Source organism: Symsagittifera roscoffensis, chromosome 7 (genome assembly GCF_963678635.1).
Source record: "Symsagittifera roscoffensis chromosome 7, txSymRosc1.1, whole genome shotgun sequence".
Lineage (NCBI taxonomy): Eukaryota > Metazoa > Xenacoelomorpha > Acoela > Convolutidae > Symsagittifera > Symsagittifera roscoffensis.
This window is the reverse complement of record NC_087068.1, coordinates 175,655-200,560: the sequence shown is the minus strand read 5'-3', so window position 1 is coordinate 200,560 and position 24,906 is coordinate 175,655. Positions and strand designations below refer to the sequence as shown.

Here is a 24,906-nt window from a genome sequence, read left to right as displayed (position 1 = left end):
GCTGGTGGAGGGGGAGGGGGATTCGATTTCTTTCCGACCTAAAGGGTCCCCCCTTTGTACTTTTTTTAGATATCCATTTTGGTTACGGAATCTAAAAATGTTCTTAAGGCGCCTTCGGTGCCAACATATACTAATTTTGAGGGGTGAGCGCGCGCCGAAAAAAAACATGTTTTTTTTCTAAATTTTCCAGAAAGTGCAAAAACCGTCTTTTTGGCCTCTTTTCACAATTTCGCCAGCGGCGCAGAAAATTTGGCCAAAACAGGATATTTTAAGTGCTTTGGGAGAGTTCCGATAATCAATTTAGTCGACATACAAAAATTTGGCGAGTAAATTTTTTGAACACCTCCCCCTCGAGAAAACCCTGTGAGATCCGCCCCTGTGATATTCTTTATTTCATGCCTATTTCCGATCTTGTGTAGATCTCATCCACTTTTCCTCAGGTAGGAGCAGGTCTGAAAAAGCCAGACCTGCTTAAAACAGGAATCAGACCTTCGCATCCGATCTGTGGTTTGTGGTTTGGTCAGCATATCATCTGTTTAAATTGTCCCTCTCACCAAATACCAAAAGATACCCCGCCCACCCAGCCCCCTCCTCCTTTACCTACGCGACCCCCCATCCGCCACTTACCCCTCAGGTATTACCTCCTCTAGTTGCCCCACCCCAATGCCCAACCCCCACCGCCTGCTCAACGCAACCTGCTCTTTTCTCAACCTTCATGGTACATCCAGGACAGCATACATGGGCATACATGCATTTGTTACATCTGGAAAAACAGGGGTGCATATATCTTTTTTTTTAAAGTTTGAATAAGAAAACTCTCGAGTTTTTCTGGAAATTCTGATAGAAATTTCTTAAAACTTTCTCATTGCAAAAAACGTCGCGTTTTAATAAGCTTTTCATCAATTTTGAATCGATTCGGAACGATTCAATGTCTCAATAAATTAAAGCAAACGCAACAAATGATGTGTGCTGAATTTGGATTAATTTGGTTAACTTCTAAAACAAAAATGATAAACCCTGGCTTCGGTGCCGACACATGAGGCCAACTTCGTTTTGCTCAAGTTATCGTGTCATTTATATTCACTTTGTCAACTCGTTCTTCAACCATCACTGCCTCTTCGCAATCCTCAGTTCCATCCTCAGATCGAATCCTAGTGCTCTAAGTCTGACATTTAAAAAGTTTTAGGTTGAACAACACCAATTTGATGTACATACAGAACGACTGTATGGGAACAGATAGCTACAGCAAAAGCCTGGAAACTGCTTCAAGAGAAGTTTTGCAATCAAGAGAGGACGACGGCGGTCAGTCTTGTCGCCAGCTTGCGAAAGTACGGCTAGGATCAGAGGAGCTTCTAGATTACAAATTAGCTCCGTTTGTAGCCGAAAGCTGATGAAGTGGTTGAGGAAGCTGGGGAAGCAATCACATACACTCTAATCACCGTTTCGATCATCCATGTTTAACCACACATCTTTGAGCATTTCGTGGAACAGGAGAGCTTTCAAGCAGACAAGACGTTTCGAGAGCTGATGAAACAAGAAAAGCTCGTCGTAGAGAGAGGACTGGGTATGGTCACATAGCCATGCAAGCTGTGAGTAAGAAGGAAGGACCATCAGATAGCGGATTTTCTGTGAGCGATCAGAAGGGTCGCTTGGCGAGAGGGTACAAATCTAGAAGTGACAGGCCAATCTAATGCTCAAGACAGTGGCTGGAACGAAGCAACGGCCAGAAGCAAAGTTGCAGGGGTGTAACCTGAACACTTTGCAAGGGAGTGCAAGCTGGAATTGACAGGGTTCTTCAATTGCTGTGTCCCATTTGAATTGAAAGGGGTCAATCTCCTTGTGGATACAGGGTGCACTGATCAAGTGGTGCTCGACAGGTTTGTCTTTTCTAGCATTGAGAGCTGCAACAGAAAAAAAACGGTGGAGATCCCCACCTGCGCGTTGTCAGGGATTGAGGACAAGGACTCACTGGAAGTAGAGAAAAAAGATTGCCAGGACACTGTTAGGAACTACCTTTTTGACGACGTGCTGCTTGAGCCAAATCACAGTGGTGAGAACTTGATGAAAGTGAGCTCAGTAGTGGCTACAGTGTCCAGTTTCAGTTTTGCCGCAGATGCTTCTCATAAACTTGCTCCACATGGGGGACAGCGATTTGTTAAGCATAGTGGCAAGCTTTTGTTCACAGAGTAGAAGTTTGGTAGCAACTTCATGACTCTAGAGACCTAGAATAAGAAATATAAAAGTGATGCAATGCTGTGGCACATTTAACTGGATCAATAAGAAGAATCTTTCATCACTTGTCACTGTGCGGGAGCCAGAGCTCTGCAAATTTTCTACAGCTTGTAAGATTCGTTAAGTAGCAGTGCCAAAGAAGACTGACAGCACAACATCGGCAGTGGGCAACAGGTCTTCAAAGACATCCAGGTACCATTTGCTGTACCGACCATGCATAAAGCACGCTATGTCTTGAACTTCCTTGACGATCTTAGTCGCCTGACTGTGAGCAAGTACTTAGTAAAAAAGGGTTATGATCTTCAGAGACTTCAAAATTTTTTTGTTTGAGCATGGATCACTAAAAAAAATGGAAAATACAAATAAGATTAATTATTGTCGAATGCCTTCCGGCGATTTTGTAGGGAATCTCGGTTGAAACAAGACTTCAGTATGCTCAAAACTGCTAGAAAGATTGTGTAGAAGAGCGCTATTTTAGATGAGTTGATGTCTGCTGGTCAAAGTAAAACTGACGAAGATGTTCTGGACTCAAGCGATAACTTCAGCTGCAAAGGTTCGCAACTTGTGTCACACATCCATCCTAGATAAGATCCTTTCACTGATGAAGTTGCACCATAGAAAAATATCAAAAGTGAGCTATTTTTGTTTTACCGTTTCCCAGGATTACTATCTTGATCAAAGCAACAGACCGAGACTGAATCTAAAAGGCAAGATGATGGATACTAAACAAGCGGTGCGAGCAAGAAGCGTGACGTTTAATGATGACATCCTTGCAGACGAGACCATGGTTGACAATTAGCCATTGACATCAATCAGCTATCATTGGAGCGATGCATTGATTTTGAGAAAACGACGAGCAGCGAAACACCAGTGACACCAAACGCAGTTGACACTGCAGATTCACTTGGAGCTACTGAAAAGGACCAGGTCAAGGGACAAGCAAAATGTTCTCTTTCTGCTGAGCATCCAGTGCAGAGATCATTTAGGACGGGGAAACCACCCATTCGATACGGACTATACGCATACGTCAGTGAAAAAAAATCCAATAGCCAGGATGCTTTCAAAAAGCGGAGTCTGGACCCAAAAAAGCTGTGGCTCGCAACCATGGCTTTGGAGATGAAGCCTCCAGAAGCCGTTGGAACATCAACAATTGTTGTCGGACATTGATATTTCAAAGTTATTCTCGTACGATGGGTTCCTGATGTGAAGAGAGATACGATGAGAAAAAGGTGATGGTTTAAAGCACGTTATGTAATGAAAAAAGTCATGCAAGTGGAAGACTTCAATGAGACAATGAGACCTGTAAGCCCTAAACATTGAGAATACTACCGGCATTGGGAGGACAACATGATCTTGTACATTATCAAATAGCTTTCGATTCAGCCTTACCCAAAAATCCACTAACAGTGGCGGTTGAAGTGGGACAGCCAGAGGAGTTCAATGCGGTGGTAACCAAGTGTGCTTGCTACCACGAATTCTGCATGGACTTCGGCGGTAGAGACTCTTCCAGACATTAAGCACTTTCCTGGTCGAAGAAAATTCTACTACAAGCAGCAACTACTTCTATATGTTCACGGTGAGGTTAACAAATGATGCTCTGAATTATGGGCTGGTTTGCGTAGCTAACATCCTGTGCAGACGTCATGATGTAATTGATATGATGAGCGTCCGTTTCTTACAGCAATTCAAGATGGATGACAAAATATCATTATCATGTTCTTTTTGGCCTGCACCAGTAACAGTAAGTCAATAACGCTACATCAACAGCTACTTGCCCAACGGCGGACACAACTCTCAAAGAAGGGCTGCTATGAAGTTCTGTTTTCATGGACACCGCCGAGATAAAAACTTGGGGTTTCAGAGACATTTTGCGCTCTTTATTGTATATAGCTAAACAAAAAAGATATCCTTGATATCCTAGCTACTGTGAGGCAAATTTTTCTGAAGAATCAACGCAGAGCGCACTGAGTGGCTGCGAAGAGAGTTATCTGTTACCTGAATTTGAGCAAAGATCTGGAGCTGTGCTACAACAAAAAAACTGATGGCTTCATCCGTGTGGATCTGCAGATGCTTAAACAGTGTGGATCTGCAGACGGTCTGAAGATATGGATGTTAGGAGGTAAACTACTGGCTTAAGTTTTCATTTGCAGAAAACAGAGACAGCAACCAGATGGAGCACAAAGAAATAAATAAGTAACTGCCGCCATAATTAGCAGATAGGTTGACTGCCAAGCAATGGCAGCAGCAGATCAAGAAGCGCTTTAGCTGAGATCACTTCTCGATGAAATTTGCGACGTGAGTTACGGACCAATAGTTATCAAGGAGGACAACCAGTGGTGTATCAAGTTGTTCAAGAGTTCGTGATGCAGAAGCTAAAGGGACAAATCGATGTGATCTAACCTTTTGATCGAGAGCAAGGGGAAGGTGAGACAGTGGAAATGCAGTTTTGCCCTAGCCAGATCATGAAAACCGATTTGCTGACAAAAGCCCAGAGCAAGGCTAAGTTGGATCAACAATGTCGAACATCGATGAGTTACAGCTTGACATTCGACAAAGCCAACTCAGTCTGAGGGGGTTGTTGTGGTCAGACAGCTCGAGTAAAAAATAATCTGATGGAGGTCATTTAGCCAAAACTGATGAAACTGAGACAGGGTCAACTAGTGATTTCACACAAAATATCTAGTCAAAAACTTTTTAAATTGTGATTTTGCAATGCTCAGTTTGTCATGTCACTTAAATTCATTTTTTCCATTCGCTGTTCAGGGAGCACTACCTCTTTTCACTCCTCAATTCAAATTTAGAATAAAACCCAGTCTATAACAACAGTCCTTCTAATCGTCGTTTGTCTAACTCTAGAATTTAATCGAAATCAAAATTTGAAATTTTTATGTTGCTTCAGAAAAGAACTATTTCGCTTCTTGAAAATGCATGTACTTTTCTTTGGAATGTAATTGAGATCTTTTTAATTCTACGACAAAACAATCATGAAAATTATAAATATTTTTTGCAAAACATTCAAGCAACGGTGTTTTTCGAAGATTTTTGTTGGTTTTTTTTTGGTAAACGTCTACAAATCTTTGGGTATTCAACTCTTTTCAACTGTGAGGTTTATCAAAGATAGAAAATAATCGGTTATTGAAACAAAAAATGAGCGTTTCTCTTTTCGGATTTTTTGTTTAATTTAGCGAAGAAGTCGTTCAAAAAATTTCAACAATTATATACAGTCCGGTGAAGACCCAAAACTCAACTTTGTCATACTGAGACACAAGAAATCCGGTCCTACAAATATCCGGATAAAAAATAATCTGATGGAGGTCATTTAGCCAAAACTGATGAAACTGAGACAGGGTCAACTAGTGATTTCACACAAAATATCTAGTCAAAAACTTTTTAAATTGTGATTTTGCAATGCTCAGTTTGTCATGTCACTTAAATTCATTTTTTCCATTCGCTGTTCAGGGAGCACTACCTCTTTTCACTCCTCAATTCAAATTTAGAATAAAACCCAGTCTATAACAACAGTCCTTCTAATCGTCGTTTGTCTAACTCTAGAATTTAATCGAAATCAAAATTTGAAATTTTTATGTTGCTTCAGAAAAGAACTATTTCGCTTCTTGAAAATGCATGTACTTTTCTTTGGAATGTAATTGAGATCTTTTTAATTCTACGACAAAACAATCATGAAAATTATAAATATTTTTTGCAAAACATTCAAGCAACGGTGTTTTTCGAAGATTTTTGTTGGTTTTTTTTTGGTAAACGTCTACAAATCTTTGGGTATTCAACTCTTTTCAACTGTGAGGTTTATCAAAGATAGAAAATAATCGGTTATTGAAACAAAAAATGAGCGTTTCTCTTTTCGGATTTTTTGTTTAATTTAGCGAAGAAGTCGTTCAAAAAATTTCAACAATTATATACAGTCCGGTGAAGACCCAAAACTCAACTTTGTCATACTGAGACACAAGAAATCCGGTCCTACAAATATCCGGATAAAAAATAATCTGATGGAGGTCATTTAGCCAAAACTGATGAAACTGAGACAGGGTCAACTAGTGATTTCACACAAAATATCTAGTCAAAAACTTTTTAAATTGTGATTTTGCAATGCTCAGTTTGTCATGTCACTTAAATTCATTTTTTCCATTCGCTGTTCAGGGAGCACTACCTCTTTTCACTCCTCAATTCAAATTTAGAATAAAACCCAGTCTATAACAACAGTCCTTCTAATCGTCGTTTGTCTAACTCTAGAATTTAATCGAAATCAAAATTTGAAATTTTTATGTTGCTTCAGAAAAGAACTATTTCGCTTCTTGAAAATGCATGTACTTTTCTTTGGAATGTAATTGAGATCTTTTTAATTCTACGACAAAACAATCATGAAAATTATAAATATTTTTTGCAAAACATTCAAGCAGCGGTGTTTTTCGAAGATTTTTGTTGGTTTTTTTTTGGTAAACGTCTACAAATCTTTGGGTATTCAACTCTTTTCAACTGTGAGGTTTATCAAAGATAGAAAATAATCGGTTATTGAAACAAAAAATGAGCGTTTCTCTTTTCGGATTTTTTGTTTAATTTAGCGAAGAAGTCGTTCAAAAAATTTCAACAATTATATACAGTCCGGTGAAGACCCAAAACTCAACTTTGTCATACTGAGACACAAGAAATCCGGCCCTACAGGGACCTAAAACTCAAAACATGTGTTTTGTGATTTTCTCCTGGGGGAATGGCATCCGACCGGATTTGTAAAGTTAGATTTTTAATTGTACTGATGTATAGCTCTCTACGTTGAGCAGGTCCTTTGACCTTGTACGATATTACGAAAGCACAACTTCAAGATAAGTTGTTTAGAACTTGAAGTAGAAACTTTCAGAAATTGTTGTTTTCCTTGAGTTCGCAACTCAACGTTACTTGTCCTTTACCAATCTGTTCGGATTCGATATTAACAGTTATCATACATTGCGGTATGACACCGGGAAATCTCGCTAGACAATGGAAGTTAAGTAATTACGAATAATACAATTAGAAAAGATTCCCCTATCGAAACTGATTTATAAAGCGCTGGTTCACAGAACTGGCTTGTTTATACTGACAAACTCAGGGCTGATATCTCGAGCGGTAAATCAAGTTAAAATACTGCATAAATTGCGCATTAACAACAATTAAAAAAGCATTTGGCATCTTTTTTATGAAACCTTTGAGCAGAAAACGGCTAGAACTGGAGGAAAAAAATGAATTTTTTTTTGAAGCTAAATTAAGTTAAAATGCTTCGTATTTATCAGCCCTATATTAGTATATCGCATTTTCTGGTAATTGTTTTCCAGTTTGTTATAGACCATTTACATTTCTTTTTTCATCATTTAGGGAGATTATAACTGAAAAGGACCAAAAAAATATAGGTTTCGCATATTTACTCAAACACACTTACCAGCTAAATATTCCGACTCCATGATGATGGTAATACTCGAGCGTGCCCGGTGGCTCCCATTTTAAAAAATAAACCCAGTATTCAAAGTGAACAGTGAAATTGAGTAGAAAGGGCCGTGGATGCAGGCTTAAAAAGTCCTTGGCGCTGTTTAAAATAGAGTGGAACACTGCAGTTTGGCATGAGAATGATGGTTAGACATACTCGGCTGTGTGCATCTAAAATTGTGCACAGACTGCAGTTAAAACACTTTGTAGCCCAGCTATACGCTGCAATATTTTTCGGCGCTTCTGCCGCTTCAGTTTATTAGATAGATACTACCGTGTTTTGCGCTGATTGCAGCACTGCATTAACTGCTGCCTGTTCCTGTTATCTTGTTAAATGGAGTGGGGGGAATGGAATACGGCTGCAGAGTAGAGGCACAGAATAGATTCAAGCAGGAAGCACCACCACACGCTAGCTTAATGCAACCTCGTCTTCGCAGTGAAGCTCTAAAAAAGGAAATTGGAAAAATTTCTGCTAGATTTAGAAGTCAAATCGGGAAAATGGAACCGCAAATAGAAAATGGGCTAAACTTGCGTCGCTCCAATAAAAGCTGATTATTATGCACCATAAAACATATCCTTTGAAATAATTATCGTAATGCATTTTTATTATCGGAGTTTCTATCCATCGACAGCTTTTCGTCCAGTTTTTATCTTTTTAAATTGGCCCAAAATATCAAACGTCTTCCGCTGATAAGCTTTATTAACGCCATAATTTTTCCAAAGGTTTTTTTTTTGCTCAGGCAATGTGTTAGAAAAAAACGTTTCTTTAGGTAAAAAATGGTCTCAGCTGAATTGGAAAAAAAAACAGATGAAAAAAGGGAAGAGAAGAACACTTGCAATTCAATGTTTAAATAGACTGCACTGGAGTTTTATCCCAAGTCGAGCTCACAGACTCACCCGCATCCAGTTTTAAGCGTTAATAAATGATTATATTACGATTTTAGTACCAGTCTTACTAAAATTGAGAAACAATCGATTTTAATCAATTAATATTCGATTATAAGCTATCTTTTTAAGATCAAATTAGAATTAATTACAATATAATGGATTATGTTTGATTTTAATCCATTATTGTTATTCAAATTTCAAGTTCTTTAGTTTTGCACAAAAATCCATTATAATCGATTATAATTGATTATAATCCCTTTTGTTTGTCCATTTTGTCTCCGAAGTTGCATCTAACTTGCTTATATTTTATGCTTTTCGTAGACCTTGGTTTCTATGAAAATCATGAAAATTTTTTAAAAAAGTTTTCCATTTAATTCAATTTTATAATTTTTTTTCATTTCTTCACGTTTAGAGTTGTTTTGTGATGCATATTTTACGCTTTTTTAAACATCAAAACATCAGCGAAATAATTTAGTTTCATGTTTGATTCGGAAGATTTATTTTTCATTTACCGCGTGAACCTTTTCACTCATATGAAAGGTTCTCTATGAAAATTTTGTTTCGTGGTAAAATTTGGGTTCAGATGAACCAAAATGCTCAAGAGATCTCTTTTTTAGAGATTCTCTTATTGAAAAAAAAAATTATAAACCATAAAATATAATTCAAATATAGTTTTGAATTGACAAAGTTTCGGCAAAATAAGAGACTATAATCGATTATAATAAATTTTAAGGGTTTTATGTAAGAACTATAATCAATTATAGTCGATTATAAGAGATTATAATCTCTTGGAAAATATCACGATTATAATCAGTCATAAATCCTTTAAACACCTAATTTTGGTGATTATGATCAACTATAATTGTCAAAAAATTATCATATTGATCCCTTATAATCGAATACTTACGCCTAAGCTTGGATGCGGGCATGTCCAGTCTTTACGGGTCAAGCCGCATACGGATCAAGACCCCAATTGCATAGTCTCGTCGACAACTTGAGTCACGCCGTGGGTATCGCGATAGTCTGAGCATACCAAAGTTTGGTCGCGAAAGTCTGGCCATGGGCCGCGAAGTTATGGGCACAAATTTTCCAGACTTTCGCGACTTCATGTCCAGATTTTTGCGACCAAATTTTGGTATGCCCGGACTGTCGCTACTCGCGGCGCGACTCATGTCTAGACTACCCAGATTTTTTTTCTAGACTTTCAAACTCAAATTCACGGCGCGACTGTACAATTTGGGTCTGCAATTTTTACTTTTGCGACCACCACGAAGAGTGGATGACTTTCCAGACCAAGGCGGAGACGGCGCGATCCAGAAACAATTCCTTAAGACCGATGTGATACGGCGCGACTTTCGCAACCAAGGGGGATATGGCGCGACTTTTCAGACCGAGGCTGAAATGGCACGTCCAGAAAATCGGTCGCGACCAAAGTGGAGACCAAGAGAAAACTATCGCAAATTTTCCGCGAGCGACATGGATCACGAAAATTGCAATATGAGTCGCACAATTGAAAAATGACCGAGCCGATTTGAAAAAATATTGTGCAAAGTCGCAAATTGTGTCGCGCAGAAACGCAACATGGTTCACGCAAATTCGCATTTTGAGGCAGATTTTGGTTTAGAGCCATATACGAAAGTAATTTGAGTTATAACCGAGGTGATTAACTCATAGAGTAATTTCGGATAAGGTACACCGTCTGCTCGTCACGCTATCTTATTTTCGGCCGGATAGATTCGTGCAACTTCTTAGTCTAATACCGATCCTAATCTTACTCTTATACTATCTAGTCTCAGGTTGTTTAACTAGTCTCTGCTAGGCTCAATAGATCTAGGGTATACTGGTTTATTGCGGCTGCTGAAGTTCTCTTGGAGAGTCAACTAATTTCTAAGTTAAGTTCAAATCTCTCTGGTGCTGAAATTACAAGTAATTCCAGCACTTACAAATAAGTGGGTTGTTAGTTAGATGGATCATGATTGGTTAATATTAAATACTTTACAGTGGTAAAATATCTAATTTATCCAATCATAAAATGTAGTTTAGATCAGGTTCCACCCATCCGGGTTTTACAGAGTTTTTTAGAATAGTCTTTCTGCAATTCAAAAGATGGATGATGGACGTTGGTTTTTGGCGAACATCATAATTCTTCTGGGTTCTCTTGTCAGAGAAGTTCCAGGTTCAATCGCTGTGTCTTCTCATGACAACGACTGGGTTTTCGCAACAAACTCAAATCTGATTTCAGAATGGTTGGCTATGTCAGGTTTTTCTGTTCCATGTAGAGAACTTCTTTTGGGTTGACCTTGTCTGGGAATGGCGTGGAGATTGTGCGTGGAGGGGATGCCTGATTACTCGGATCTGTACGTATACTTGAACATCGAGGTGGTCATTGGTCTAGTTCAATGAAGTCCTTTTCTGCGAAGTCAAGTCGTACTCTAAATCCTTTGAGTTGTGATTGTGGGCGGCATATTGATTGTGGTTGGCCATTCTTTTTCGAGTGTAGTGGAGTCATTTTGTCTTTGGATGTTCGTCTTTGGTGTTGTATGCTGATCTATATACTGCAAGGTATAATTTACATTTTATAAAATTTTTATTAGTTTAGTGTTTTAGTTATGATTTTGGTTAGTTGTTTTCACAAAAGCTTTCTGTTTTAGTTCAGTTATTTTGAAGAGTTACTCACCCTTGAGTACCTCTTATTAAAAATAGAAGTGTGGTCACAAAGCGTGGATGTAGCGCGGTGGGTTAGGCCGGCTATAGAGCATGCTCAGGACGTCCTCTCTGGTGGGTTAGGCCAGGAGTGGGAGTATGATTTCGTGCGGTTTCTGTGAGGGGTCCTGTTGTGTGATAACGTTTTATGTTGGGTTTATTGTGGTTTTTCTTATGTTTCGTTGGTTGTGTCCTTTTTTCAAAAAACAAATTGTTTTTGGTATGGGTTTGTCTTTCGACTTTTTTGTGTTTTATTATTTCTTTCTTAGACTTTATAATAGTCTTCAAAAGAATAAATTATCCAGTTTTAAACTGGGTTAATCCGGTTTGGGTACCGTTGGTTTCCTTTTCTTAGTCATGCTGTTATTCTATGTGTTGTGGTGTTTAGTAAACTGCGTTGGTTAGTTTTGTTTAGTATATAATTCCTTTCCAACCGGGTTAAAGGAAAGTTTGAAACTTGTTATCGTGTGTTGTTGAGTGTGAAAGCTTGAAACTGAAATTCATTATTTAAACAATTCTTCGTGGGCGAGCTGTGCGAGTTTGGATAGAATTTTTGTGCGAGTGAATGGAAATATCAAAAGGTTAGTACTGCATTTTCGTCTTATCAATTTACTACATAGAATTTCAATTTTACTGCTAGTTTTGGGGAAAAATTAAGTTACAAATTTTCATCATTATTAGAATTACTGCTTTTAGGGAAATAATTTATAAATTAAATTACTACATTGGTATGAACTTTATTTAATTTAGCTGGTGCAAAAGATTATTACAGTTTTGAACAATTTGAAGAAATTTTCTATTTTTTATTTTTCTTTTGTGTATTTTGCAGATGATCGTGAGATGAAGACTAAAAATCTAAATAAAACATTGATAAAGAATGGTTAGTGTTTTATTTTAAATTTATTAGTTAAGAATATGAGAATTTATACTTACCTGTTAGTCGTCGGGAAAAAACCGTGGGGGAAGATGTCGTGGATTATGTCGGAATTTGTTAGTAACTTTGCTAGTATGCGAATGATGTTTTTAGTTTGAAGCAGTGGCCAAAGCAATTGAAGTGCTTTAATGGTTTTTAGTTCTTCAGTGCCAACTGAAAAATCATAAGGTGTGTTTTGGATGAGATTATATAATTTGTGGTTATATTTAGTGTTGTGGATGAATTCTAATATGGGGATTTCTATAGGTTGAACAAATTCATGTGGGATAAGGAAGGGTCTGGATTCTTCTGCGTTGAAGGTCTTTGTGATTGGACAAAAAACATACATTTGGGTTATGAGATCATAATTGCGAAGAATACCGTGAAGGTTAGTATCTTTGATGCAATATGTGAAGTTAAGAAAAAATGGTGAAGTGTACTTAGAGTTAATAAATTGAAAACGGTGGTGTGGTTGTCTTGATGGAGTGTGTAGATCAAAGTGATTTTGTATGAAGCGATAATATGTATATGTGTGGGTTTGTTTAGTGCGTAACATAATGTCGTGTGAGCAGTGCAAATCTCTTTCATGTGGTGCAAGGAAATGAAAGGTTAGTGAAAATAATTGAAATTTTTCTTTAAAACTTTCGTAAGCTTGTGTGTCGGTTAGTGCTTCAGAAATGATGTGATCGAATTTGCGATCAAATATATTGAGTGTAAATACATATGGTGTTTTGATGAAAAATTTTTCTGTGATTTGTGGGTTAGCGAAACGGTCATCATCTAAAAATTGGTCTTGGTTAGTTCGGATGATGTTGTGATCGTAATATTCTAGCGTGTATTCGTTAGCTCGGGGTGCAGTGTATGTTTTTAGTGACTTTTTATATCCTATATAAGTAAATTGTCTATGTGATAATGGTGTGGTGAGTCGATATAGCATATCTTTATTTCTTTCTATATCGATGTGAGTATTAGATAAAGGTAGGCAAAGGGGGTTAGTGAAATGATAATATGATGTCCATTGAAGTGTAGGCATTAAAACGTGTTCATCTACAAAACTGCGTGTGTTGTTAGTATCGTTAGGGGTGTTTAAAGTATACTGTGGAAATGAAGGTAGGGTGATGGCTAAAAAATCTTTCGTGTTAGTGTGATTTGGATGATTAATATATTCACGGGCTGTTCCTGGTTTTGTTGGAAATGGATGGTTCGGGAATTTTCTTTTAAAAGTGCGATAAGCTCTATTAGTGCTATTTGATGATTCGGTGGATGTGGAGGATGGTGCTAATGATGCGGTATAAGCTGAAGAGGGTGTAGGGGTAGGTGGGTTTGATGATTCTATTGTGGATGAAATCTGATTTATAGTGGAATGTTCAAGGTGGAAGGGTTGTTGTTGTAGGGTGATAAAATTATCTAGTTCCTGGGAGATTTGGGGAGTATCTGGAGAATTGGATGATCGGTCTGAATGAAATGAAGAGTAGGTTGGGGTGACTTGTGAAGCATAAGAGGGTGTAGAAATCGATGGGAGTGGGTTATTTGGCGGGATTGGTTGAAAAGGGGGTTTTGAAAAAACTGAGGAGTTGGTTTGAAAATTATTGGATGGAGATGGTTCAGAGTCTGCAAATTCATCAGGGGTTTCAATATCTGGGTTATTGAGTTGTGAGATGGAGTATAAAACTGAGATAAGTGATATAGTGTCTGAATTCATGCCTGATGTTACATTATTGGTTGGGAAATCGGGTGGCGGGAAAGCAAAAAGTGGAATTTTTGAATTATTGTAATTGGAGTGTTGAGGTTGGTCGGGTGGGAATTTGAGCGGTGTAGGGATCCAAGTTGTCGGCTCATCGTGGGCTAAAAAAATTATTATTTTGAGACTGAAAAGCGGTGGTATGGGGTTGTTCTATAATTTGTTCATATGTATTTTCATCTAGTGGATGGTGTGTCATTATATGTTGAATGGGACTTTGTGATATGGTTGGTCTAAAATTTGGATTATGTGTTATTGCTAAATTTCGAAAATTTCGTGGGACTAGTGATAGTGGATGGTTATGTGGTAGGGGTGGTAACTGTGGTGCTGTAGGCGTTATGTCTACATTGTTATGTTCTTCGTCGTATGTGTTCTGTCTTGTTGCTATTTTTGTGTTGTATTCTTTTATTTGTGCGTCTAAAAGAATTTTGTTTATTGATGATGAAAAAATTCCAAAAAATCCTGCAAATAGTATGCGTGCTACACTTGCTTGTCTATTTATTTGTGTGTGTATAGCGCATGTATTGTAGATTCCTTTTAAAAGCGAAAAAAGAAATCCTATAAAGTTAAACATTGCGTATAAAATAGTTAATTTTTCTAAGATGTAGTAGGGCCATCCTAGAAAATCGAGAATTTCATTTTTTAGTGTAACAAAGCTAAAAATATTTTTAGGTGAAATATCTTGTGGTCTATATTTTTCACCGTTTAGATATATATAGTCTTTAATGTCTTTAAAATATCCGCTATAGTCTTGTGTATAAATATCTGCAAATCCTGCGGTTTCGGCAAGTTTGCGTAAGTTTTGGTCAATTGATTGTCTTTGTATAGTGTCCATTTGTGTTAATAATTTTTGGAATTGTTGTGTTCTAATGTGATGTTGGATATCGGATTTTGAATATATTCCAATTGATTGTAGGTCAATATTTGGGTTTCGAGCAATAGCTCTGATGCTTTCAGGTGAAAATTTTTTGAGTGATTGCATTAATGTGGGATATGGGGTAAGAAGGTAATATTTATCTTCATCAGGGTTCAGTTGAACTACATTGTGGCTATTTTCTGATCCACATGGGACTGCAGTATCCCAAAAATAGGTTCGTCTTGAAAGCGTGTCAACGAAATGTACTTTATTCTTATAAAAGATATGGATTCTTTCATAGCATCGTTTATCTTCAAAAACATATAGTGGTGATACTTTTTTGGTACAGGTATAAAACCATAAAATGTTTCCTTCATAGTCTAAAAAATTTGATCTATTTCCTGATAGTAAATATCCTGCGTAGGGTATTTTTAATACTGCTAGTGCAAGTGATTGTAGGATTTGTGTCCTTTCTAATTCGCATAGTTGGTGAAGTTTTTCTAATTCAGAGAGTGACATTTCTTGAAAAATTCGGCTAATTGTGTAGTCTAATTTCATGTCTTGGTGAATATCATAGTGGATGTTACCGAAATATGTACTATTCATTAGTGATAGTTCTTGTAAACGTGTGCTTCTAGTGTTATGGGGCTTTAGATGTCCACCAGGTTGACTAATACTTTTTTGAAAATCAACTGGTATATATGATGTTCCTTTGTTTATGGGATGACTTGTGGCGTATGGGTCGATTTTTACTTTTCCAGTGGTCATGTCGAATCCTTTTTCGTATTCGACTAATATCTCGGAGTATTGTGTTTTGTGGAGTGGATTTCTGTATCTACATGCAAGATCTGTTTCTTGATATATTTGAAAACGTGTCAATTAATTTCTATATTGTGTAAGTTTCTAAAATTTGAACTTTGTCTTCGTGATGGATGGACTTGTTCATATGGAATTGATTGTATACAATGATTTTCGTGAAATTTTATCATACGAGCATGTATTTTTGCTACTTGAAATGTTGTACATGTGTCTTCGGGGAACCAAACAATTGTTGCTTGTGTTCGTGTTGTAGGGTCACAGTAGCCTTGATCGTTTTTACAAGGTAATCTAATTCTTTGATAGATCATGGTGTTGTCAGATAAATCGCGTGTGAGTTGTATTTTTTCGAGTTGTATTTTCCAATCGAAAAACATGATTTCTTGATATCCTTTATTTTTTGTGTCTGCTTTGCAGTTTGATGGGTCATTTATACCAATGTGTGGTATCCAGTGTTTATCGTGTATATCATAAGTTAATCTTCCGTGTGCGCCGTTGTATGGGTATTTTTCATCTAATTTTATATGTCCTTGATATCTTTCAAGTTCTGCTTGATGTACAGAATCTGAAAAAACTTGGAAATATACTAATTTTCTATCTGTGTTTTTATTTCTTGTGATATTGAGTCTTAGTAACTCGTTTTTACAATCTTCGGGATTGAGATGTAAAAGTCGTTCGATATTACTCTGGTAGAATGATTCGTGGTCAAGTCGGTTTTTATTTCCATTTGAGACTTGTGAACAATGTACTTTCTTTTCAGAAAATGTTGCTGTGAATTTATATCCTATAACTGTTGTTGCTCGGGCTTTTGAATAAAGTGTCGCTATTACATTTGTTGTTTCTATGGCTTGTGGTTCTGTTTCGCATTGTGATACTTGATTTATTGCATATTTGTGTAATGTTTTTTGTTCGTTTTCTTCACAATCGTAATGTGTTACTAATAAATCTTGGGGTCCTGTGCGGGGGGAAGGGTTTATGTTTTCATTTGAGGTTATTAGAAAAAGGAGTTGGAGAAAAATTAAAATTTTTAGAATATACATGTGTATGACAATCCTGAGTATGGGTTACAAAATTTGATGTAACCAATTGTCTTTTTGGTATATCTGTCGTATTTGTATATTACTTCAGTTGTTATAAACGGTGGTGGTGGGGATTGAGCTGTTATATTTGGTGGGTTTATTGGATAGGGATGTTGAGTAATGTTGTTTAATTTAACCGTGATTTCGAATTTTAATTGTAGACTATTTTGTTGGAGTATTTGGATGTTATGATCACGAATGTCTTCGTGAATGTCTTGTCTATATTGTAGTCTATTTAGTGCCCAGTTGTGGAGTCGGTTACTTTCAGGGTGTTGTCCAAATAATGGTGGAGGTGCTGTGAATGTATTCCAGTCTAGTATTAAAGGAATATTTGTTGATGATTGTTCTCGATATCTAGCGTCGAGGTTATTTGGGAAATTTAAGTTAAAAGGCGGTGGTGAAATCTGACTGATTGATGGTGTTGATGGTAGTGATAATGTTTCTGGTAGTGATGAGGATGTTGTCGTGTCCGTAGAAATATCTATTGGATCATTGATTAAATTTGGTTCATCTTGTGTGAATGAATGTGTTGTCCAATATGGTAGTCGTGATGTTTGGTTTGTAGGGTTAAAGGGATTTTCACGTATTTGTTCAGATGTTGGTGTTGAACCTAAGTAATCTGAGGGTAGGCTTGAGGTGCTACGTTGTGAAGGAAGCGTAGGGGTTTCCGGTAATATACCGATGGGGTTTTCTGGAGTACTTTGTGATGGGGATTGAGGTATATCAAAATGAACTCGGGGAGTTTGAAAATTTCTGTTTCGTCGAGGATGTATAATTTGTCTATTTATTTCGACTGTATTTTGGTTTTGACTAGGATTTCGTATTCTACTTAATTCTTGTGGTAGTGTTGGGTATAAGTTATATGTTGGTTCGCTTAAAGGTGCTTGTCGTTGAACTGGTTCTAGCGGTTCAGATAAGCGAGCGTGTCGTTCTTCAAAGGTATATGGGTTATCTTGAAAAGAAATTCGTGTGGATGTTTGGGGGTTTTGGGTATTTGAAGATGGTGTTGGGTTATCTTGGGATGATGTCGGTGAAGACTGACTGAGTGATTGTTGGTTAGCAATTTTTGATGGCTTTTTATTTATTCTTTTAGTGGAACAATTTATGTTTATTATAGTATTCTTCTAGAAAAAGAATTAGGAGGATTGTTGCTAGGGCGAATGTGATGATTGCTTTCTTTATACATTTGCATATTGTCAAGATGAGGGATGATAGAAATGTTATAAAAATTACAAACAGTAAGAAAATATCTGTTCTACTAAAAATGGTTCGTATCATTTAAATAAGTTTTGTGAATCGTACCTGTGGATATAGTCAATAGCTTTTGAAAGCTGGAGGTATAGTTCAAATATGGAATAGAAAATTTAAAAAATATTGCAAAAAATGATTAAGATTATTACAAAAGATTCAAAGGTATCAAAAAGAAATATGATTAAAAGTTTAAATATCGTTAAAAAATTTATGAAAATGTTGAGTATTAAGTTGACTGGTCGAGAGAAGAGCATTTAAGAAATGGCTTCTCGATCGAATATTTTTTGTTGTTTGAGGCAAATTTCAAGTGTGGTCGGATTATTTATTGGTTTTTTGACAAGTGGGTTGAGTTTTGTGAAAAATTGTTGGGGGCGATTTTTTTGGTGATCGGGAGGTCTTATTTGTCTTTATTTTTATTTGTCAAGTGATCTGGGGTATTTTTGAGATTTTTATACTTTAGGCTAATTAAATTGGTCGTTCTTTTACTTTAGGCTAATTTAACATATTTGTTTGGGGGGTATTTGAGATCGGAGTTGGGGAAATATTGTTGATCTTTGGGTTATTAGATAAGGGAGGGTTATGATATTATGGTGGTATTTATTTTAGTCAAGTTGGAGTGGTTCGCTTATTTGTGACCTGGAGGTCGCAAAGTTATAGTTATAGATATGCCTGGAGTTTAATATCGTTCGTCTAGTTGGAAGGTGACGGATTGGATGAATCCTATTGGCTAATTTTGAACTAAAATCGTTGCTTGTTTGTCAGCATGCCATTTTGAAAAATGAAAGTTCAAAATATTTCAGAGGTGCAAAGATTATGAAATATAAAATTAAAGCTGTTTTTGAAATTCGACTTTCTTTAATATTTTAGACTGTGGAATGAATGTTTTATAGTTTTTACGTGGTTGATTTCTAAGTCGTGATGACTCTCTATGTTCTGATTTGTCGATTAGTTCTTGGGGTATTATTTTTTCTGTCAATTTTCTATTTTTTCTTTCTTTTTGAGGTATATTTTGATCTAGCTTTTTTGTGTTGTTTTTTGTTATAGTTGATTTTTTATTTTGGTTTTCGAGATGAATGTCATGTTGTTCTTTTGTTTTATTCTCCGTATGTGGTGGGGTATTTTGAATAACTTTTAAACCTGTGAAAGAATATAATTGAGTTAGTTCGGGTAGTGCGTATTCTTTTGGATAATAAGGTAATAGGTTGTTTCGGTGTTGAACAATTTCTTTTTTGTTTGAGTCGGTAATTTTATATGTGACATCAGTGGGTTTGGCAATTATTTGGTATGGTCCTTTTCGAAGGGGTTGTAATTTTTTAGAGATTCCTTTTTCAGTGTTAAAATTGGGTATTAAAACAAATGTTCCAATTTTTAAATCTGAGGCTGGTGTAAAGCGTGAATTTATTTGTTCATTAATGTTTTGTCTTTGTAACAACTTTTTTGTTACTTTTGGTAAATTTCATTGTGTTTTTTATCTCTGTTTAAAATCCATTCGGTGTGTGTACCGGAGGCTAATTTAAGAATTTGTGGGTGATGAAAATGATCTTCATCGTGTGTATGTAAAGGTAAGTTGTAACAAATTGATTCTTTATTCGGTTGACAATAACTTTGTGCATTTTTATGAGAGTTTGCTGTAAACATAATTGGTTTGCGTGGCTTTTGATTAAAAACCATTTCATATGGTGACATTCCTAGAGTTGTCGTGATTTGTGAATTATATGCTAAGGGAAATACTTTTACATCTGCTGACCATTCAGTGTATTTTGTATCATTTCCATTGATGATACATCTAAGATATTCTTGTAGTGAACGGTTCATACCTTCGACTAAGCCGTTTGTCCAAGGTGCATGAGATGTACGTGGTTTGTGTTTGATGTTATATAAATGACATAATGTGATGATTTCGTTATTTATGAATTCTGTACCGTTGTCTGTAACTAAAATTTCTGGTAGTCCGAATTTAGCTATCCAGTGTTCATAGAGTGTTGTGTAAGCGTAATAAGCGTTACAATGTGGTACTGGGTTAAGTGCTACATAATGTGTAAATGCGTCAACAATTACCATAATGTAGGAGTTTCCTTCGGATGAGGGTGAAATTGGTCCTTTTGTATCAAATGAGATACGGTGGTTAAAGTACAAACTTTGTCCTTTAAAATCTTGTTTTTGTGCTATTTGTTTTTGATTTGGATAAGGTTTATTTAGCTGACATACTATACAATCATTGCATAGTACTTTTATCCAAATTGGTGCATTTGGGAAATAAAAATTCTGTATGAAATTTGAATATGTTTTCTCTGATCCAGAGTGTACTTTAATGTTTTGTGTATGCGAGATGTTAAAAGCTATGAGAATCATACTTAAAGGGAGACAGGGAACTGTTGATTCATTTAATTGGTATTCTAGAAGGTCTGTGTTTTCATTAATTGTTGTTTTGTTGAATTTTCGAAAATATCGGAGAGGTGTTTTATTTCCTAAAATCGTGGTATCTGCTTTTACGGGTTTAGTTTTATACTTGTGCCATGATTTTAGTTGTCTAATTACTGGGTCAAGATTTTGATATTGTTTCAAGGTTGTAATTGTAATTTTTTCTGTGGGAGGGAGAAAAATGTTTTCAATTTCTAATTTAGATAAAGGAATTGTATCAAGTGGGTCATGGAGGTCAAAAACTTGATTTATTGTGTATTTTGAATCGTTTGTTTGTGGTCCTGATGAATTTATTTTATCAGTTAGATTTTCTTTTTCAATCAATGGAAAAAGGTCTTTTTTATGCGAGTGTTGTTTTACTCTTTTTTGTTGGGTGTTATTTTTTATCCATTGTGAGTATGGAATTGGTTTAAAAGTTGATGTTCCAAGTAGATCAACTTCGTAGTGATTATTTTGGCAATCTAAATAAAGTGGGAAGTGTTGTAGGTTATTTATCTGTGATTGTTCGACGTCAGTTTTTACTGCATATTTGCATTCTAGTCGGGGTGATGTTTCGTTTTCTGCAAGGTAAAATTTTATATTTTTGGGTATTTCAACTGTAGTTTTACGTGTAAGTAATTCAGGTGGTTTATTTCGACTTAAAGTGTCTGGTAATGCAAGATTCTTTCCTGCTGTCCAAACTATATGTAAGTTTGGGAATTTCATTAGAATTAATTGAAATCTATAAACTCGGTGATTTGGATTAGTTTTTTGTGTAAAGAGAAAAATGATTGGTTTGTGATCTGTGAATAAAACTGTTGGATGTTTTGATCCAAGTATTAGAAATTCATATTCTGTTAGTGTATATATTATGGCTGTACATTCTCTCATTAGAGTTGAGAGTCGTAGCTCTGCTTGAGTGAATAATCGAGAATTTGCTGATATAAGGTTCATTTTGTTTGTACCATTGTGTGATTGTAATAATGCTGCGCCGATGCCAAAGTTCGAAGCATCGCACATTGCATAGAATGGTTGATTTGGATATGGAATTGTATTCGAAATTTGTTCAATTAAGAGTTTTTTAATTTCTTTAAATCGTGCTTGATGTTCTGTGTTCCATTCGAAATTATTTTGTTGTCTAAGTATATTATAGAAAGGTCTTAGGTATAATTGCATTTTATAGACATATTTGCTTAAAAAATTTAACATTCCAAGGAATTCTTGGATTTTCTTTTTGTTTGTTGGTGGTTGGAGCTTTTGTATAGCATCAATGCGTGATTTTAATGGAGTGATTGTTTTTCTTTCTATATTATGTCCTAAGAATTTAACTCGTGTTAAAAAGAAGTGTGACTTGTCGGGAGCGGCCTTCAGATTTCCGTTCTGAAGTATTTTGTGATAGTGTTCTAAAACATTAAACATTTCTTCTTTTGTCTGTGATTGCATAAAAACATCGTCTAAGTAGGTGATTGCGTTTTTCTTAAGTATTAGTGGTCGAAAAATTTTGCTCATAAAAGCTGAAAATGCTGCTGGTCCTATGGATATTCCATAGAATAGGCGGTTGAATTCATATTGCTGATTTCCAATAACAAATTGTGTTAAGCGTCGCGATTGTTCATCTAGTGGCATTTGATTATATGCACTATTCATATCTGCGGTTGTAAAGTATTTTCCGTTTATTTTTGTTAAAATAACTTGTATTGGTTCAATAGGCCAATTGCATTTTGATTCGTCTAGTAGTGAATTAAGATATCTAGCGTCTAGTACTATTTTTAATGATTCTCCTTTTGCTAGGATGATAACAGGGTTGATAAATGTGTTACCTTTTGGTTGTTCTTCTTTGTTTACCGGTGAGATTATATTGTATTGTTCTAAAATATCGAGTAATCTGTTCACTTTATCGTGTAAATGAATTGGTACTTTACTTGCTCTTTTATTTTTTGAAAACTGCGTCAGGTTTTAATGGGAGATGTAGTGATGAACTGATTTTGCCAACATCAAATTTAGATGTTGCATAGACTGATGAATATTTTATTAGCTGTTTGGCTAATTTATCAAATTCGTCTTGTGTTATTTGTGAATGTTGAAAGTTAAACATTGTTAAAAACTTCTGTTGAGTCTCTGTGTAGTTACTTATGTTGAATGTAGGTTTGAAATATGGAGTTTTTGTGAAATAATCTGTATTTCTTTTTTCATTACTTATTATATTATTTATGGATAATTCTTCATTAAGAATTGTGGATTGACAAATATCTAATAATTGGAGTATATTATTTACGCGGTATGCTTTTTCGTGTATTGGTGATATCGTAGCGTTGGTTTCACAATAGCCTAAAAGTCCTAAAGGTAATGTTACTTGATAGGGTGTATTGTTGTATACATGTAGAGAAATAATATCTGAATTCGAGTTTTTCAATTATTTTATGGATGAGATTGTGATTTTGAAAAACTTATGGATAGGTTTGAATTCAAAATCTGACATATAGAGTTGTTGTCTGTTTTGTTTTTTATCATATTGATGAACTTGTTTTATTGAAAAATTATATATGTTTCTTGATAGTGGTTTCAGGTGTTTTCTTTGTTGATTATATATCGGATAAAATTTTGAAAAGAATGGTGGTTGTTTATTTAATCTTTGAAAAAATGTTAGGGATGTGTCTTTTGTTTTTGTGTATTTATCTTTGATTAGTATTTTACTATTCAAAATGTTTGTTGTTGGTATATATTTAGAGATAAATGGTATTCCAATGATATTGTGTTTAATATCAGTGATATGAAATATTTGTTTAAATGGTTTATTTAAAATTTTATTTTGCTCTATTGTTCTTGTGGGGAGAAGAAATAATTGAATTTTTCCATAGTTTACTAATGTTGATCCTTGTGCTGTTGCTAGTTTACTGGAGGTTTCAAGAGGCGTTAGTTTTGGGTGTAATGATTTTATCTCATTCCATGTGGGAATGTTTATTATGTTTGATTCTGCTCCTGAATCAATTAAAAAATCAATTTCAAGATCTGGTGGTTGAAATTCTTTGTTTCTTGGACTTTCTAAAAGAAATGGTATTGTCCAAATTTTTTCTTTGGGTTGTTCTTTTTGTATATTTTGATATATGTGATTTGTGTTCAAGCATTTTGTTTTGTCATTTTCATTGGATTGACTTGTAGTGTTGATTTCGTTAGTTTCTTGTGCCGTTTGTGTAGAATGGATGGGTTCAATATAATAATTGTGAAGGAGTTCTAATTGATTTTCATATATATGTGATGAAAAAGGTTGTTCATATATAATAGGTTCGTAGTCATTTTCGACTGCTATCATATTGATGGAAATAGTGTTTCCTGTATCACTTTCTGAATCTGATGATTCACAGTTTATTTGATTTAGTTGTAGTTCGTTATTTCCTGTGTCATCAATACCTGGGGGGTCTGATGTTGTTTCTGGGTTTGATTGTACTTGATTAATATTTCTTTGATGTTTAGGTGTACTACTTCTGTGGCGATTGTTAGAATTATTATAATGGTTATTATTCCTGTGTGGTGATTGGGAATAATTTCTATAACGGTTATTATAACTTGAATGTCGATTTTGTGAATTATTTTGTGATCTGTTTTGATAATTATTGTTTGGTCTGTTATAGTTTGATCTATTATATGAGTTATTCCTTGATCGATTGTTCGGGTAATTCTGGTTTCGGTTGTTTGAATAACTTCTATTTCGATTATTGGAGTAGTTTCTATTTCTATTGTATGATGAGTTTCGTGATTGATTGTTTGGATAAAAATTATTTCTTGATTGGGAATTAGATCTAGAAACAAATTGTGTTGAATTTGAATTTGATCTGGAGTAGTTATTTCGACTATTTGGTCTATTGTAAAGATTTTGTGACGAATTTTGTGTATTTCTTCGTTCTGGTGATCTTCCTCTATAACTTGAGTTATATGGTGATTGAGTTCTCGTGTAATTGGTATTGTTCGGAAGTGGTTTTCCTGAACTGTTGTTGCTATATACATTTTTGTTCGGTAGATTTTGATCTTTTTTCATGTATTGAAAGAATGGTTTATTCGGTTCTTTATATTTTTGAGGTTTGTTTTGATTATCTTGTTGTTTTTGTCTACATTCAGAAATGCTATGTCCGTATCGTCGGCAATAATTGCACCATTTTTTGAAAGATGGTTTGCCTTTAAAGTTTGGGTGTTTTTCATAAATATTGAGTATTTCAGTGATTTTTTCAACGAGGTCTGTATCTGATTCCTGTATATTGTTGATATTTGTGGTATTTGTTTCAATACGGTTAACATATTGTAGTTTCAGATTTTCTGTTTCTTCAAGTTTCATTGTGATTTCCGCTTGTTCTAGCTTGTCTACTAGTTTTCGAAAAAATCTAAATCGGGCTCTCGAATTGAGGAGGGATGGGATGCTCTCTTTTTTATTGCTATTTTCCTTAATTGAGGTGTTAAGGTCATCATTAAGATTTCTGTCATTTTTGTGTTTTTGTAGTCGTGTGTATTTAGTGAGTATGCTTTTCGATACGTACTGCTAATTGTTTGATTGTTTCATTTGGTAATC

At 35.5% G+C, this 24,906-nt stretch overlaps 1 protein-coding gene across 3 annotated transcripts in view; it reads right to left on the bottom strand.

Moving 5' to 3' along the window:
* Positions 1-8,103, bottom strand: part of LOC134851711 (uncharacterized) — a 215,982-nt gene extending 207,879 nt beyond the window's left edge. For all 3 annotated transcript variants that reach the window (XM_063867924.1, XM_063867926.1, XM_063867928.1), the window contains exon 1: positions 7,658-8,103. The gene's annotated coding sequence lies outside the window, so the exon portion shown is untranslated. The remainder of the gene's footprint in view (positions 1-7,657) is intronic.
* Between the last annotated feature and the right edge of the window lie 16,803 nt (positions 8,104-24,906).